Here is a 12,419-nt window from a genome sequence, read left to right as displayed (position 1 = left end):
TCTTCACCGAACGCAGATGAGAGTTTCAGCAGGGGCTGCTTGCAGCCTATGTTAATCTCTGTAAAGCGTTCGATTCAGTAAATCAGGCTGCCCTCTGAATGATTCTTGGTCTTTGTGGGGTGCCACCAAAACTGATCAATTTGATGTCTGAACTATACTCTGATACTGAGAGTGCTGTGAGATGTGGTGATAACATCTCTGACTTATTTCCAGTTGCTACTGGAGTTTGTCAGGGGTATGTACTGGCTCACACACTTTTCAGCACTTGTATGGACTGGATTCTGGGGAGGATGTCAGAGAGATCAAGCTGCAATGCAACGTTTGGGAATGTCTAGATCTCCAACCTTGATTTCTCAGATGATGCAGTCATCTTTACGGAGACTTTAGATATCCTTTTGGGGGCCCTCGAGGTGCGGAATGAGGAGTCGGAGCCGCTGGGATTACGGGTTTCTTTGGTCAAAACTAAGATCCAGGCTTTCGTTGACATCTTGGGTGCTGCTGTCCTGTCTGTGTCTGTTTGTGGTGAGGATGTTGAGGTCATGGAGAGATTCATTTACCTTGGCAGTGATATTCATGTCTCTGCTGGCTGTGAGTCAGAGGTCAATAGACGTCTGGGTCATGCCTGGGGAGTCATGGATTCACTGGATCATGGGATGTGGCATTGTCGGTACCTGGGCAGGAGGATGAAAGTCCGAGTCTTCAGCTCATTGGTGCTGATGGATGTAAGATGTATGGATGTAAGGCTCTACGGATGTAAGACTTGGACTCTGAACAGGGATCTGAGGAAGAGACATAATTCCTTTGGTACCAGGTCTCTTCAGAGAATCCTTGGCTATCGCTAGTTGGACTTTGTGTCCAATGTGCGGTTGCTGAAAGAAACTCAAACGAGATTTGTTTCCTGCATAGTCCGTGAGCATCAGCTGCGGTTGTATGGCCATGTGGCTCGTTTTCCTGATGCTGATCCTGCTTACCATATTGTCTCAGTGAGGGAGCCTCGTGAGTGGAGCAGGCCAATGGGCTGACTACGTGCCTATAGTTGCAGCAGGTTGATCGGCATCTCAAGGAGATGTGGACAGGCCAGGCATCTGCGTGGGGGATGGCGAGATGCAGGCCCCGAGAGCACTGGTGGAAAGTGGATGCAGCAACACACTGCTCCGGTGCATGCTCCCAAACCTGACCTTACCAGGGCCTTAAAAATGAGATCAAGAGATTTGGGAAGCTGAACAGCTTTGAAATTGCACCAATGATAATTGGAGCAACAGGAATAATATAGAAGAACCTCACTGAGATTTTGAAAACTATCCCAGGCAATATTACCACAAACACAATACGATTGGAGACTGTCCAGGGTTCAGTGATCATCCTGAAAAGAGCCCTCAGAACAACAAAAAACAGCTTGGTGTATGAACTGTGATCCCTTACCAAAGCAGAGGTGGATATTTTGAGTCCCGGGAGGTCTTCGTTCCATCTCCTGCAACCTGCAAATGGAGATAACACACTGAAGACGCACACACTGAACCCAATGAGCATCCTCATGAACCCAGAATCATTGCTCGCCTCCACACACTTGTTCCTCTTTTTTTTCCCCACATGTGTAACTAACTTCCACATTCTTTTCAATCTCATTCTCTATTTCAGGTCTTTAGAACAGCTCTTCACCATTATCAGATCATTCTCCTCCAAAAGAATGATCTTTTCTACCCCTGTAAACCCCTCTCCCAAGCAAACCCCTTTCCAAATTTCCAGTTTTTCCATCATGAGAGTTTGCTTCTGTATCCATATTTTCCACCCCGTGTGTCCGCCCCACATACGTTACTTGTCCAAGTCTCCCTCTATTTTGTCCTTCAACTCTGCTGTTGGTGTTTACCGTCTCTTTCTACTGTTCCTTTTGTTCTGTTGCATCCTGATTCGTTCCATTTTCTAGACCTTCCACGAGCCTTGACTTTATATCCAAGAAAACAACATTCCCACAATTCTTCTTTGGGATAATATTTATTTCAAAGAAGAGGCTATCTGGGCTATCATCATCCCCATGTGAGCAAAACATACCTCTAACTCAGGATGCCTTGATTCAACACATCAGGCATACCTCGTATGAAGCGGCGATATTGTGGCACTCTTTTCAACCTATGATCAATGCCACATCCCCCATGGACATGGATGGACAGTATCAAATGATGAACTATTTCACATGGATGAACCTGGCCGCAATAAGCTCTGGAGCCAGTTTCGTTGGCACATCCCTTGCCGTCACCTTTCATACTGTGGGCATCAAAACTTTTTCTCCAGTAGTTTTGTCTCCACACGAATGGATCACCGATTTTAAGGAATTACCAATTTTGGAAGGTTGATCTCGAATCGTGACAGAGATATTTCAAATAAAATTTATGGAAATTTACAGTGCGTTGCAATATTTTTGACAATAATGAAAATCGACGATTTTTCAGATGAAATTTGATGATTTTAGAAGTTTGACCTCGAATTGAGCTTTGACCTGTTGACCTCAAAAACAATTGCTTTCCCAATTTAGTGATACACTGTGCAAGTGCTGTTTAATTTTCAAATAACAATTTCACCGACTTCAGTATGCACCACTCAAAGCCTTCAACATCGGTTTGCCAGTATTACCAAAGGAAGTCGATGATTGTCCAGAATTCTGAGCTCAAAATCCATTTCCTAGAAAAAACACGCAGTACCGTGAAGTTGGCATCAGGGATAAAAATTGCACCTTTTGGCGCTACGTGAGCTTCTTTGACCTGTGTGTATGGAATAACTGGCAGTATTTCAGAGTTTAACTTTTTACACATGGTCAGGCTTATTTTATCAGCTATCAAATGCCATGTATCAAAGATCGGTTCCGCAATTTCAGAATTTAACTCATTTTGACTTTGCGGTCACTGCCAACCTGGTTCCAAGTGGCCCCGAATATATGGTGTAAACAATCTTCATGGCATCACCTATTAATTTCTGAACATGTCCTGCCACTGATCACCACAACCCCATCCTTCACTACCGATATTTCCATTCCTTCTGGCTTGTGAGTTTTGATTGTCACCCATGGTTGAGCTATGGTTTCACAATCCCTCTGACTGGTCGGCCAGGGGAGGTTGTGGCCCAACAGCTGGCCAGGCATGACAATGACTTAGGTTAGGGCAGGAATTTGTTCATGGTGGTGGCGATAGCTCACCTACTCTTCACGAAGTCCACCAACGAATACTGGCAGACTGGATGCCCAGTTTAACGTCCATCCGAGGAGGAGTTGCCACACAAATGATGCAGACTTGTGCAGCCAGAGAGACAACAGACAACATTGGACTTTAATTCAAACACAGTCGTGATTGCCTTGGGTGAAGCCTTAGGTCAGATTTATGAGTGAATTTGATTTTTAAAATACAATGTTTCATGTGATGATGGGAATGTTAAGGGGTGTTTTGTATGGAATGTCCATTATCGTGGAGGTGCGGGAACAGATCAGGACGTACCAGAACTAAATGAACAATAGAAAGAGAGAGGGGGAAATACACCAACAGCAGGGTTGAGGGACAAAATAGAGGGAGACTTCAAAGAAAAGGAATGTGGGGGGGGGAATGACATCTCTGGGATGACGCAAGGGGATAAACAAGAAGGATACAGCCACAAACTCTGGGGAAGAAAAAAACTAGAGACTTGGAAAGAGGTGGGCTTGGGGAGTTGGGGTAATGGAGGGAAGTGGATATATTGGGGAAGTGGATAAGAATTCTGTTTAACTTCCTCTTGGCGATAAAGGACCACACTTCTTAATCAGAGCACAACAGTGGATGGCAGAGGCGATAGCCAAAAGGTATGTGCACTTGCCTCTGAGCTGCCTATGTAGGCTTTGAATGTGCATCCAACCATGAACTGTCAAGTCCTGGTATTTCACAGGCAGGGTGATGTCAAGCCGTCTGCCAGGATTGTGATCATTGGTGGATGGTAAAGATCCAGAAGCATCCATCTTCTTCCATCTGTATCCATCTTGTCCACCCCATATGTCCTTCCCTAGCCATCATTCTTCCCCACATCCCTTATTTGTCCAATTCTCCCTCTATTTTGTTCTTCCATCAACCCTAATGTTGGTTTGTCCCCTCTCTCTTTCTACTGTTCCTTTTGTTCTGTTATGTCCTGATCCATTCTACATTCTAGACCCTTCCATGAGCCTTGACCTTGTATCCCAAAAAATTAAAAAATATATACGGTCTTTCATGAAGAGTCAGCGAATCATCGCCGGCACCCTGAAAAACAAAATGCATACATGCTTTGAATGGAAATCATATAAAGTTGTGTGTCAAGACCCAAATCTGACAGTAAATATAATGTGCAAGAAAAAAACGAATGATGTTTCAAATCCCCCCTCTAAACCTGAAACCGTTTGTTAATTGTAAACATTATTTTAATCGCAGAAAGAATGTTCCTGGCAGTTAATGTGGGAAAACCTGAATCTCAGCTTTCTTAAGACTTTGAACATTTCGACAGCAAAATCCATGACAAATCTGCAAAGTAGTGCTACGTTTAATTCAGATAATGGCAAGTGTGCTTCACACGAAATATTATTGTCGTTTTGATTGAGGATTCTTTTTTTCCCCTTTGGTTAAAAATTTCCATTACATCAAAACATGTTGGGCAGTTTCACACATACAGGAATTTCCCAGTCGGTCTCAAAGGCGTGGGACCAAACTTAGCACCTGCACTCATATTTCCATGTAAAAGTGTGCCTTGCACTTCCCAATTCACCAGAAAGATGGGATAATCAGCAAAGAAAGTCTGAAGAGGCTGAGACAAATGCTATGTTGTCAAATAAATGATTTATCTCTCATGCATCAGCAAACAAAAATGGAACCCAACACAATAATTTTGCATTTACTTGTTCTGCAGCCTCTCTTCAGTCATGGAATTCAAAAGAAAGAATTTGATCATCACAGATTCCATTCATTGTATCACGCCATTAATTATAGCAACACTGAAACACCCACATGGTCATGGAGGCAAAAGTAACCAGAAAGAGCAATCACAGATCGCAGACCCTCACCAGGACACGTTTTGTGTGGTGTATTTTGTGTTTATGTTCATACAGTGGACAAGCAGACCTTTTCGGTTTTAATGTATAAATTGCCATTTCAACCATATGTATTCCATAAACATACATATGTGCGTACGTATTTTATCGATGCATTTATTTTTGACGTAGACATATTTAAATAACATGTACTTTAAAGATGCACTCACATTCTTAATACATGTACTGTACCTTACAGACATGCTCACATTGTCACAACAACAACAACAACAACAAGCCTTTTAAGGCCATTTTCCCTGCTAAAGCGGAGGTCAACAGACATACTCACATTGTAATAGTATGTATTTTATAGACGTGCTCGTATTCTAACTGTACATACTTCATTGAGGTACTGATTGAAAACATGAGAATGTGGAATACTGGCTACCACCAAGTGGCATTGGTGACCGATGTTGACACATTATGCGTGGATGGACAGACAGACAGACAGACAAACAAGAAAGACGTCCACCTATAATCTACCCCCGATCATCCACCCAAGCCCACCTCCTTCAAATTCCCTGCTTTCCTTCCTGAAAGTCCCTGTAATGTCCATCTTCTATTCCCCATGTTCCCCACCCCATCCCTCTCCCTTCCACAGATTTCCTAATGTCTCTGTTCCCCACTGTTTTGTCCTTCCCACTCCCTCCCCTCTTGTCTCATGCCCCCCTTGCTGTGTGTTGTGTGTTCGCTCTCACACGAGCCTCGACAAGGTATACAAAAAAATTAAAAAGCTGAGGAGGAGGAGGAGATTGGGACCATACTCTGTGCAGAGCGTTGGTGCTGCCTAAGCAGTCTCCTTGGCTATTGAGCACAATCCTGGACGGGTCACCACTCCAACACAGTATACCAGCATGCTGGCACTTATTTTGCCGACCTCGGAAGGATGACAGGCCGAGTTAACCCCAACTGGTATTAATTCAACAGTTGAGCGAGATTTGAACTCAGGACCCTAGGATCCAAAGCCCACCACTCTAACCATTAAGCCAATGCCAAGCATTTCAGCTGAGTTCACCACTTATCTCAGCTTCAATTGGATTAAACATATCCGCATGGCAGTCAACCACCCACAGACCAATGGCAGGGTGGATAGGTTTAACCAAACCCTCAAGCATAGAATTCGAGCACACCTAGATGAAGGTTGTACGTTTCAAACAGACCTGCTGGAAATGCTTATGAACTACAGGGCAATTAAGCACACCACCAGTGGTGCCTCACCAGCAACTTTAATGACAGGACAGGAGCTTTTGCTGCCAATGCACAGGCTTTCGACCCACAGAGACTTGCTCTTCCTCTCCGGCTGCTTGGATTGCCATACAACTGAGTCAGCAGCGCATGAAGCAACAGTTTGACAAAGTGCACAGATCAAAGCCACCTGTAACACAGGTCCAGGACTGGGTCTGAGTTAAGGTATCATCATCGGAAAAACAAGATGCAGTCATTCTGCTCCTCCCCGCTTTGTGTTAGTCGACGGCTTGGATCAGTGACTTTGCAGCTTCAGGATGGGTCTCGGTGGCATGCCAGCAGACCACGGAAAGTGGTAGCTCCTATAACCCAGCCCTCAAATACATCCAGCCAGCTGGGAGTTTGTATGTGCCCTGCCAATACAGGCGACATGACTGATATAGAAAGAGTGCTCAAACCTGTGGGGTCACTGCAACGGCACCAGAGAGTCCGCCAGCATCCTCGCCGTTTTCGGGATTTCATGACCTCATTCCATATCTGAACTTGATGGGAGAGGGGGGAAGATGTTGTGTTCTTTCTTAGATGTTATATTCTTTCCAATTACGTTGTTGTTGTTGTTGTTGTTGTTGTTGTTGAATTGCCAGATGTTGAGAGATTGCGAGGAAGATTGCGTTGAGAGATTGTCAGATGTGGCATCTCCTCCGTTTCTTTCAAGTTACCTGGTCACATTTTTCACAGACTTGATCGCACTCCTTCTCATGGTCTCGGTATCTATGTTTAGGACTCTCTACCTTTTGCTCGTGAAAATTCTTTTCAAAGTGGCTCTCATGAGTTTATATATTTCCACCTTGCTCTCCTGCATTCAACAACACGTCTCTTCTTTATGTATCACTGGCCTTCCTTTTCCCTCTTGTCCCATGCTCTATGTGACGTCAGACAGCATGAACGGGGCCATTTTACTCCACCCTTCTGCACACATCTTGGTATATGGTGACTTCAACGTTCACCACAAGGAATAGCTGGAAAACTCTTGTAATACTGACACTCCTGCTATCGATACCTACAATTTCTCAAAATCTCCCCAGAAATTGACGACGGAATCTCATGATATGTGATGGATATACAAACATCGAATACACGAGTTAATTAGCTAGTTGTCTCACCACCTGGATGGAAATTAAAGGAAGGGCTCCATTAGCCTGGTTGTTGGTTTAGCGATTGTTGGCTTATAACTTGGTGTTGGCTTTGTGGTTAGGGTGGTGGCTTGGGATCTTTGGGTCCTGAGTTCAAGCCCTGTTTTCCTGCTGAATTAACACCAGGGGGTTGACTCAGCCCGTCATCCTTCCAAGGTCGGTGAAATGAGGACCTGTGTCGCAACCAAAAGACTACACAAGAAGGGAAGGGGTATCGACGGATTGATTTGATCTGGTATTGGTGTGGCGCAGGCATGATGGGCCGAATGGCCTCCTCATGCACCTTAATTCCTTGTAAATTCGTTTTTGTGCATCAACGTCATGAATCATCATGCCGAGTTCAATCAAACGGCGGACCAAATACTGCATTGGAGTCATCAGAAGGAACCTGAAGAAGTAAAGAGCAAAGATGGAGTCCTCAGGAGGAACCTGGATAGGATTAGGGTTTCAGCCGCTCCTCCACTACCCTCAAGCTTCAAACCCATCCAGGCGCAGCCAAGTGAGCCTTACAGAAAACTTTCTGCAAGAATTCACTTCTCAGACAGATAGATAAAGAAAGCGAGCCACCTCGGAGGAGTTGAACCACCTCGGAGGACGATTGAGCCGACTTGAGCCGGTTGGAGGAGTAGGGGAAAAACGAAAAAAAAAGTTTTAAAATTAAGATGAAACAATACAACAGCAGTTAACAGGCTTGCACAGCAACAAAGCTTCCAGAAACTGCTGCAGCCATGAAAGGACAAGGTAATATCAAAAGCATGTGCAAGGAACTTTAACGCAGGAGGAGGTCATTGGACACATCATGCCTGTGCTACACCAACCACGAGAAACAATCACCCAGTCACACAAAAAGATCACCCCAGCTCGAGGATACAGTGTGTGTGTGTGTGTGTGTGTGTGTGTGTGTGTGTGTGTGTGTGTGTGTGTGTGTGTGTGTGTGTGTGTGTGTGTGTGTTTTATATCACTATAATATACAGTGTATGGATGTTCTCCTCGTGATTTACAAATGTTGGAGTACAAGCTTTATAGACGTGCTCACATTGTATTGGTACTGTACATACTTCATAGATGATCTAACATTCTACGAGAAATAGTACGTACTTTGTAGAAATATGTTGGGGTTGTTGCTGTCACCGACTTTTTCATAATATTCCACCATTAACCACACCCACATTGGTCTGATTGGCCCGAGGGCAAATGTGTCGAAAGGCCCCACCCCCATCAGGCTGATTGACAGTCGTAGTCCCGCCCAACCCTCTGATCCCTTCCGATTCCTTCACAAAGCAATGCAGTTTTGCGTACTTTTCATGGAATCTTTTCCAGCTATTAAAATTACAACTGCAAAGGATGCTGCACCAAGGAAAAACTCTGTTGGATGGCACCAGAGTTATTGCCATTGAGAGAGGCAGCTCAGAAATACACCATCTGAAGATGATTATTGTTATGATTAGTATTATTATGACTATTAAGATGATGAACGAGAAGACTTGCCGATTTTTACCGATGCCGTTTTTTTGCTCCCCGCCCCCTCATGGTCTCGAATACTGAAAAGTGATCCCTGCCTCGACTATCAGCTGAACAGACCAAGTAAGTTCTCATTTGTAGCCGAAGCGACTTTTTAAAGAAGATACTCCAACTTCAGTTACCTCCGCCAGCGAAGGTGAAGGAGGTTATTGTTTTCACCCCTTTCTGCCTGTTTGTTTGTGTGCAGGATATCTCAAAAAGTTGTGGATGAAACTTGATGGACATGTCGGACGTGTGGCAAGAACGAATTGATTCGATTTTGGTGAAGATCTGAATCCGGATAGTGATTCTTCACCATTGAGAGATTGAGCCAAAAACGACATTACACTGTACAGCATGATATTTCAAAAATGTATTGGGCCCGATATGTTCTCGTGGATCAGGTATTACGAGGCGGAGGTATGCGCTCTACCGAGTGCCGTTCTAGTTTTGTATGTAATGGTGGGACCGGCATTTTTTCCTACGCCATCCCTACATCGAATGTGCTGGCGTACTCTCTGATAAAGGCAAATAAATATAATCAGTTTATCAACAAGCCAAATGACGAGGGAAAATAAAGGAGATAGATGAAGGAGAAAGATGAAGGAGAACAAGGCAGTGCACGCCCAGGGCAGGTGATGATAGTAGTTTTAATTCTGGTGGTGAAATCTGATGAAAGGGGCAGCGCGTGTGTTTCATGCCATCAAGCTGATGGCTACAATTCAACATCGGCCCCAAGCTCCTCCAAAGCTGTAAGGACACAGAGGTCAGAATGAAGAAGCAAAATTGTAGAGAATAGAAAAATGCCAGGTGGTTAGTTGGCTCCCACACACTTCAAGGTGAATGGACTCTCCACTCCGCAGAAGGTATCAAAAGGGGAAGGACATTCATGACCCTCACCCTGCACACACAAAACAGTGGTGAGTTCTGTGAAGGTGTTGATTGAAGATTTATGAGCAATGGCTCTGTCATGAACATCAACTGCATCAACTACAACATAATCAAAATGCTAAATGAATAACTAGTCTTGCTGGTGAAGGATAACATGTCAATCTGCATCGGTGGACAGGTAGAATGATGGATGACATCGACAGGATGTCGTTGTGGTACACTAATCGCCGTGGAAAGTAAGAAGCTGACGTTTCGAGTGATAACACTTTTTCGGTGGTGAAAAAGAGCGACGAAGGGTTAACGCCAGAAACAACAAACCTCCTTCTTCTTTCGTATGCAGCACAAGGTTGTGGGGTAGCATCATTGGCTGAAGGCATGGCTGTGCCTCTGATTTGGAATTTGTTGATGATGCCCACGATGGCTTGCCTGCTCTTCGCAAAGGACACCGTGAGATCTTTAATATCTACCAACGAATGCTGGCAGACAGCAACCACGTTTAACATCCATCAAAGGGACAGCACACACATTGATGAATCGCCTTGCCTGTGAAACACCGGGGATGACAGTTTATAGCTGGGTCGGGATTCAAGCCCAAGCTATATGACAACTTAGAGGCGAGTATGCGTACCTCTGGAGTCTTGAGTCTAGGCCATCCTGTGAGCCCATCAAATCAACAAGACCTCTTTTGCTTCGATGAAGGGTGATCACGCGAACGTCAGCTTGCCATAACTTCACACGGTGGTGAGCCTACCTCAATCGGTTTGTCTATTCCATCCATTGTTCTCCCAATATTGATAAAAACAACTATTGTTTGAACCGAAAAGGCTTTGTTTCTGTCGCCAGAGGAGAGGCAATTGCATTTGGGTGCGTTACTTGCAAAAATTTGGGTCCGTTACTTTGTTACTTGCAAAATCGAAGATTTTTCAAGTATATTGGTCAATCGATTTTGTTATTCTGTCTGTTTATCACCCACAGGTCACAATTTTAAACCGATCTTCACCACATGGTAGAGTTTGTCATGAGGAAGAAGCCTATTGTTTTCGAGATCAAAAGGTCTGAAGGTCAACATAAGCCAAAGGTCAACAACTAAGGTGGTATTTCTAAATTCCTCAATTTTCATCCAATTGACTTGAAATTTGAAGAGTTGTATTTCAGGCACGGAATTCAACTATCGAATTATTTTTGAGGTCAACATGGACCAAAAGGTCAACATAGGCCAAAGGTCAACAACTAAGGTGGTATTTCTAAAATCCTCAATTTTCATGTGATTGACTTGAAATTTGAAGAGGATTTATATTTCAGATCAATGAATTCAACTATCCAATTATTTTTGAGGTCAAATTTGTTGAATGGATTTTGCAAGTTTCGTGCTCTGCACGTCGTCTTCTTGTTTGTTTGTCCGCACATAACTTTAGTGTTTTTCTCTGCAACCATTTGGCGGATTGAGACGAAATTTTCACCATCGGAACGACTACTCATGTAGAATGTTTTCATTACAATGACATCATACATCACGTGGCTTCGCAGTCATTTTGGAAAAAAAGGAAAAACTTTGAACCTCTGTATCTCTGAAACCACAACAAGGAAAGAATTGAAACGGCACATGGCCATTACTCCACATGGAAAACAAGTGTAATTATTTTATGATGTCATAGATGCGTTCGTTATGACATCATAATTGCATACATAGAACGCTATGAACATTTTTATGGGTCATCTCGGGATAAATTTGTCCACAGAAATAAATTGATGATGTCATCGGTCATGTGGTGCCCCAGTCATATTGTTAAAAATAAAATAAAATAAAATAAAACCTTCAACAATCTTCTTCTCGGCTGAACACATCGAGGCGAAACTTTACAGGTATGACCGCCTATCCATGAGGAACAAAACGTTCACACCAATGACGTCATGGTTTGGCAGCCATATTGGATTGACCCTAAAACCTAATTAGAAAAATTATTGTCCAAAACAGCTGGACAAATCGTAGGGAAGTTTCACACACGTTTCCTAAGCCTTGAGGATACCAGGATGTTCACAAATAATTATTGATAGTTCACATGGTCTGGCAGCCATATTGGATTGAGAAAAAATTAAAATATATATATATATATTTCTCTTGAATGGCTTCATCGATTGATGTGAAACTTCACAGTCATGGTTTCGTAGTAATGGGAAATATATGTTTTAAATTTCAACCTGATTGGATGCATGGTCTGGCAGCCAGAGTTATTTGATTTTTTTTGATCTGGGTCCTTTTTTATTTTATTTTTTGAATAAGACTCACTTGGCTGTGCCTGGATGGGTTTGAGGGGAGAGGAGTTGTAGCTGAAACCCTAATACTATCCAGGTTCCTCCTGATGACTTCATCATTGCTTTTTGCTTGTTTGGGTTCCTTCCGATGACTCCAATGCAGGATTGTACCGATTTGGTCTTCCATTTGATTTATATTGAATTTATTTTTTTTAACCCATTCTGCATTCGATTGAATAACAATAAATGTCATGGGTCAGGGTCAAGTGTCCGATCAAAGCAGGACATCTTGGTACCTTGTCATCACTGCCAGCAGTTATAAAGTG

General features: G+C 43.4%; 1 long non-coding RNA gene across 2 annotated transcripts in view; it reads left to right on the top strand.

Moving 5' to 3' along the window:
* LOC147015226 (uncharacterized) overlaps positions 1 to 12,205 on the top strand; it is a 58,929-nt gene extending 46,724 nt beyond the window's left edge. Inside the window, exons 3-5 of one of the 2 annotated variants that reach the window (XR_015050244.1) lie at positions 8,999 to 9,033; positions 9,158 to 10,581; positions 10,816 to 12,205. This is a non-coding gene — a long non-coding RNA (uncharacterized LOC147015226). Of the gene's footprint in view, positions 1 to 8,998; positions 9,034 to 9,157 lie in introns of both variants that reach the window. The other variant, XR_015050243.1, reaches the window with a different exon arrangement.
* Positions 12,206 to 12,419: the final 214 nt, after the last annotated feature.

Source organism: Eptatretus burgeri, chromosome 12, assembly GCF_056783735.1.
Source record: "Eptatretus burgeri isolate ZD-2024b chromosome 12, Ebu_testis_v1, whole genome shotgun sequence".
NCBI lineage: Eukaryota > Metazoa > Chordata > Myxini > Myxiniformes > Myxinidae > Eptatretus > Eptatretus burgeri.
This window is presented reverse-complemented; position numbering and strand designations above follow the sequence as displayed.